Below are 6,240 nucleotides of genomic sequence, written 5' to 3'. Positions count from 1 at the left end.
TGAAAGAAAGAAGCCAACAGTCGGCGAGGCCAAGGAAAGCGTTGGGGATGGTACTTTTATGTCTTTTTTTTAATGTTTGCTTAGATAATCACAGAAATTAGTAATGTAATCGGTTTAGGGGAAAGATAATTAAACACAAAGTAGAAGAAAAAACAACGTGCCGATGGTGGGATTCGAACCCACGACCTCCGAATATCGCGTCCGGTGCTCTTCCAACTGAGCTACATCGGCCGCTGTTCCCCCTGCTACTTGCTTGGGTATTTATGTTGTCTGTATACTAACCTTGAGAGTGTTCACCAGCGCCACCCTCAGCCATAGCGGCGGACGTAGAACGTCCTTTCTTACCGCCAGCTCACGTAGAACGTGATCAAGAGCGAGGGCGAAAGCTGTGCTAGAACCCTCTTACGCTACCTATGGCTTCAAGACTGCCAGAACCGAGACCCCCGTAAGCTACAAGCAGATCAATTAAAGGGAAATGAGGGTGCTCGCTATAATACATGAAAGAAAGAAGCCAACAGTCGGCGAGGCCAAGGAAAGCGTTGGGGATGGTACTTTTATGTCTTTTTTTTAATGTTTGCTTAGATAATTACAGAAATTAGTAATGTAATCGGTTTAGGGGTAAGATAATTAAACACAAAGTAGAAGAAAAAACAACGTGCCGATGGTGGGATCCGAACCCACGACCTCCGAATATCGCGTCCGGTGCTCTTCCAACTGAGCTACATCGGCCGCTGTTCCCCCTGCTACTTGCTTGGGTATTTATGTTGTCTGTATACTAACCTTGAGAGTGTTCACCAGCGCCACCCTCAGCCATAGCGGCTGACGTAGAACGTCCTTTGTTACCGCCAGCGTCACGTAGAACGTGATCAAGGGCGAGGGCGAAAGCTGTGCTAGAACCCTCTTACGCTACCTATGGCTTCAAGACTGCCAGAACCGAGACCCCCGTAAGCTACAAGCAGATCAATTAAAGGGAAATGAGGGTGCTCGTTATAATACATGAAAGAAAGAAGCCAACAGTCGGCGAGGCCAAGGAAAGCGTTGGGGATGGTACTTTTATGTCTTTTTTTTTAATGTTTGCTTAGATAATCACAGAAATTAGTAATGTAATCGGTTTAGGGGAAAGATAATTAAACACAAAGTAGAAGAAAAAACAACGTGCCGATGATGGGATCCGAACCCAACACCTCCGAATATCGCGTCCGGTGCTCTTCCAACTGAGCTACATCGGCCGCTGTTCCCCCTGCTACTTTCTTGGGTATTTATGTTGTCTGTATACTAACCTTGAGAGTGTTCACCAGCGCCACCCTCAGCCATAGCGGCGGACGTAGAACGTCCTTTGTTACCGCCAGCGTCACGTAGAACGTGATCAAGAGCGAGGGCGAAAGCTGTGCTAGAACCCTCTTACGCTACCTATGGCTTCAAGACTGCCAGAACCGAGACCCCCGTAAGCTACAAGCAGATCAATTAAAGGGAAATGAGGGTGCTCGTTATAATACATGAAAGAAAGAAGCCAACAGTCGGCGAGGCCAAGGAAAGCGTTGGGGATGGTACTTTTATGTCTTTTTTTTTAATGTTTGCTTAGATAATCACAGAAATTAGTAATGTAACCGGTTTAGGGGAAAGATAATTAAACACAAAGTAGAAGAAAAAACAACGTGCCGATGGTGGGATCCGAACCCAACACCTCCGAATATCGCGTCCGGTGCTCTTCCAACTGAGCTACATCGGCCGCTGTTCCCCCTGCTACTTGCTTGGGTATTTATGTTGTCTGTATACTAACCTTGAGAGTGTTCACCAGCGCCACCCTCAGCCATAGCGGCGGACGTAGAACTTTCTTTGTTACCGCCAGCGTCACGTAGAACGTGATCAAGAGCGAGGGTGAAAGCTGTGCCAGAACCCTCTTACGCTACCTATGGCTTCAAGACTGCCAGAACCGAGACCCCCGTAAGCTACAAGCAGATCAATTAAAGGGAAATGAGGGTGCTCGTTATAATACATGAAAGAAAGAAGCCAACAGTCGGCGAGGCCAAGGAAAGCGTTGGGGATGGTACTTTTATGTCTTTTTTTTTAATGTTTGCTTGGATAATCACAGAAATTAGTAATGTAATCGGTTTAGGGGAAAGATAATTAAACACAAAGTAGAAGAAAAAACAACGTGCCGATGGTGGAATCCGAACCCACGACCTCCGAATATCGCGTCCGGTGCTCTTCCAACTGAGCTACATCGGCCGCTGTTCCCCCTGCTACTTGCTTGGGTATTTATGTTGTCTGTATACTAACCTTGAGAGTGTTCACCAGCGCCACCCTCAGCCATAGCGGCGGACGTCCTTTGTTACCGCCAGCGTCACGTAGAACGTGATCAAGAGCGAGGGCGAAAGCTGTGCTAGAACCCTCTTACGCTACCTATGGCTTCAAGACTGCCAGAACCGAGACCCCCGTAAGCTACAAGCAGATCAATTAAAGGGAAATGAGAGTGCTCGTTATAATACATGAAAGAAAGAAGCCAACAGTCGGCGAGACCCAGGAAAGCGTTGGGGATGGTACTTTTATGTCTTTTTTTTAATGTTTGCTTAGATAATCACAGAAATTATTAATGTAATCGGTTTAGGGGAAAGATAATTAAACACAAAGTAGAAGAAAATGCCGATAGTGGGATCCGAACCCACGACCTCCGAATATCGCGTCCGGTGCTCTTCCAACTGAGCTACATCGGCCGCTGTTCCCCCTGCTACTTGCTTGGGTATTTATGTTGTCTGTATACTAACCTTGAGAGTGTTCACCAGCGCCACCCTCAGCCATAGCGGCGGACGTAGAACGTCCTTTCTTACCGCCAGCTCACGTAGAACGTGATCAAGAGCGAGGGCGAAAGCTGTGCTAGAACCCTCTTACGCTACCTATGGCTTCAAGACTGCCAGAACCGAGACCCCCGTAAGCTACAAGCAGATCAATTAAAGGGAAATGAGGGTGCTCGCTACAATACATGAAAGAAAGAAGCCAACAGTCGGCGAGGCCAAGGAAAGCGTTGGGGATGGTACTTTTATGTCTTTTTTTTAATGTTTGCTTAGATAATTACAGAAATTAGTAATGTAATCGGTTTAGGGGAAAGATAATTAAACACAAAGTAGAAGAAAAAACAACGTGCCGATGGTGGGATCCGAACCCACGACCTCCGAATATCGCGTCCGGTGCTCTTCCAACTGAGCTACATCGGCCGCTGTTCCCCCTGCTACTTGCTTGGGTATTTATGTTGTCTGTATACTAACCTTGAGAGTGTTCACCAGCGCCACCCTCAGCCATAGCGGCTGACGTAGAACGTCCTTTGTTACCGCCAGCGTCACGTAGAACGTGATCAAGGGCGAGGGCGAAAGCTGTGCTAGAACCCTCTTACGCTACCTATGGCTTCAAGACTGCCAGAACCGAGACCCCCGTAAGCTACAAGCAGATCAATTAAAGGGAAATGAGGGTGCTCGTTATAATACATGAAAGAAAGAAGCCAACAGTCGGCGAGGCCAAGGAAAGCGTTGGGGATGGTACTTTTATGTCTTTTTTTTAATGTTTGCTTAGATAATCACAGAAATTAGTAATGTAATCGGTTTAGGGGAAAGATAATTAAACACAAAGTAGAAGAAAAAACAACGTGCCGATGGTGGGATCCGAACCCAACACCTCCGAATATCGCGTCCGGTGCTCTTCCAACTGAGCTACATCGGCCGCTGTTCCCCCTGCTACTTGCTTGGGTATTTATGTTGTCTGTATACTAACCTTGAGAGTGTTCACCAGCGCCACCCTCAGCCATAGCGGCGGACGTAGAACTTTCTTTGTTACCGCCAGCGTCACGTAGAACGTGATCAAGAGCGAGGGCGAAAGCTGTGCCAGAACCCTCTTACGCTACCTATGGCTTCAAGACTGCCAGAACCGAGACCCCCGTAAGCTACAAGCAGATCAATTAAAGGGAAATGAGGGTGCTCGTTATAATACATGAAAGAAAGAAGCCAACAGTCGCCGAGGCCAAGGAAAGCGTTGGGGATGGTACTTTTATGTTTTTTTTTTAATATTTGCTTGGATAATCACAGAAATTAGTAATGTAATCGGTTTAGGGGAAAGATAATTAAACACAAAGTAGAAGAAAAAACAACGTGCCGATGGTGGAATCCGAACCCACGACCTCCGAATATCGCGTCCGGTGCTCTTCCAACTGAGCTACATCGGCCGCTGTTCCCCCTGCTACTTGCTTGTGTATTTATGTTGTCTGTATACTAACCTTGAGAGTGTTCACCAGCGCCACCCTCAGCCATAGCGGCGGACGTAGAACGTCCTTTGTTACCGCCAGCGTCACGTAGAACGTGATCAAGAGCGAGGGCGAAAGCTGTGCTAGAACCCCCTTACGCTACCTATGGCTTCAAGACTGCCAGAACCGAGACCTCGGTAAGCTACAAGCAGATCAATTAAAGGGAAATGAGGGTGCTCGTTATAATACATGAAAGAAAGAAGCCAACAGTCGGCGAGGCCAAGGAAAGCATTGGGGATGGTACTTTTATGTCTTTTGTTTTTTAATGTTTGCTTAGATAATCACAGAAATTAGTAATGTAATCGGTTTAGGGGAACGATAATTAAACACAAAGTAGAAGAACAAACAACGTGCCGATGGTGGGATCCGAACCCACGACCTCCGAATATCGCGTCCGGTGCTCTTCCAACTGATCTACATCGGCCGCTGTTCCCCCTGCTACTTGCTTGGGTATTTATGTTGTCTGTATACTAACCTTGAGAGTGTTCACCAGCGCCACCCTCAGCCATAGCGGCGGACGTAGAACGTCCTTTGTTACCGCCAGCGTCACGTGGAACGTGATCAAGAGCGAGGGCGAAAGCTGTGCTAGAACCCTCTTACGCTACCTATGGCTTCAAGACTGCCAGAACCGAGACCCCCGTAAGCTACAAGCAGATCAATTAAAGGGAAATGAGGGTGCTCGTTATAATACATGAAAGAAAGAAGCCAACAGTCGGCGAGGCCAAGGAAAGCGTTGGGGATGGTACTTTTATGTCTTTTTTTTAATGTTTGCTTAGATAATCACAGAAATTAGTAATGTAATCGGTTTAGGGGAAAGATAATTAAACACAAAGTAGAAGAAAAAACAACGTGCCGATGGTGGGATTCGAACCCACGACCTCCGAATATCGCGTCCGGTGCTCTTCCAACTGAGCTACATCGGCCGCTGTTCCCCCTGCTACTTGCTTGGGTATTTATGTTGTCTGTATACTAACCTTGAGAGTGTTCACCAGCGCCACCCTCAGCCATAGCGGCGGACGTAGAACGTCCTTTCTTACCGCCAGCTCACGTAGAACGTGATCAAGAGCGAGGGCGAAAGCTGTGCTAGAACCCTCTTACGCTACCTATGGCTTCAAGACTGCCAGAACCGAGACCCCCGTAAGCTACAAGCAGATCAATTAAAGGGAAATGAGGGTGCTCGCTATAATACATGAAAGAAAGAAGCCAACAGTCGGCGAGGCCAAGGAAAGCGTTGGGGATGGTACTTTTATGTCTTTTTTTTAATGTTTGCTTAGATAATTACAGAAATTAGTAATGTAATCGGTTTAGGGGTAAGATAATTAAACACAAAGTAGAAGAAAAAACAACGTGCCGATGGTGGGATCCGAACCCACGACCTCCGAATATCGCGTCCGGTGCTCTTCCAACTGAGCTACATCGGCCGCTGTTCCCCCTGCTACTTGCTTGGGTATTTATGTTGTCTGTATACTAACCTTGAGAGTGTTCACCAGCGCCACCCTCAGCCATAGCGGCTGACGTAGAACGTCCTTTGTTACCGCCAGCGTCACGTAGAACGTGATCAAGGGCGAGGGCGAAAGCTGTGCTAGAACCCTCTTACGCTACCTATGGCTTCAAGACTGCCAGAACCGAGACCCCCGTAAGCTACAAGCAGATCAATTAAAGGGAAATGAGGGTGCTCGTTATAATACATGAAAGAAAGAAGCCAACAGTCGGCGAGGCCAAGGAAAGCGTTGGGGATGGTACTTTTATGTCTTTTTTTTTAATGTTTGCTTAGATAATCACAGAAATTAGTAATGTAATCGGTTTAGGGGAAAGATAATTAAACACAAAGTAGAAGAAAAAACAACGTGCCGATGATGGGATCCGAACCCAACACCTCCGAATATCGCGTCCGGTGCTCTTCCAACTGAGCTACATCGGCCGCTGTTCCCCCTGCTACTTTCTTGGGTATT

General features: G+C 47.1%; 2 non-coding genes across 2 annotated transcripts; both read right to left on the bottom strand.

Moving 5' to 3' along the window:
• Positions 1-158: 158 nt before the first annotated feature.
• TRNAS-CGA (transfer RNA serine (anticodon CGA)) lies at positions 159-231 on the bottom strand. Its single transcript has one exon. It is a non-coding gene; the product is annotated as a tRNA-Ser (tRNA).
• A 4,907-nt stretch (positions 232-5,138) lies between these two features.
• TRNAS-CGA (transfer RNA serine (anticodon CGA)) lies at positions 5,139-5,211 on the bottom strand. The gene has a single exon. It is a non-coding gene; the product is annotated as a tRNA-Ser (tRNA).
• Positions 5,212-6,240: the final 1,029 nt, after the last annotated feature.

This window comes from Amblyomma maculatum, unplaced genomic scaffold, assembly GCF_055883805.1.
Source record: "Amblyomma maculatum isolate TAMU_Amacu unplaced genomic scaffold, ASM5588380v1 scaffold_43, whole genome shotgun sequence".
Lineage (NCBI taxonomy): Eukaryota > Metazoa > Arthropoda > Arachnida > Ixodida > Ixodidae > Amblyomma > Amblyomma maculatum.
This window is presented reverse-complemented; position numbering and strand designations above follow the sequence as displayed.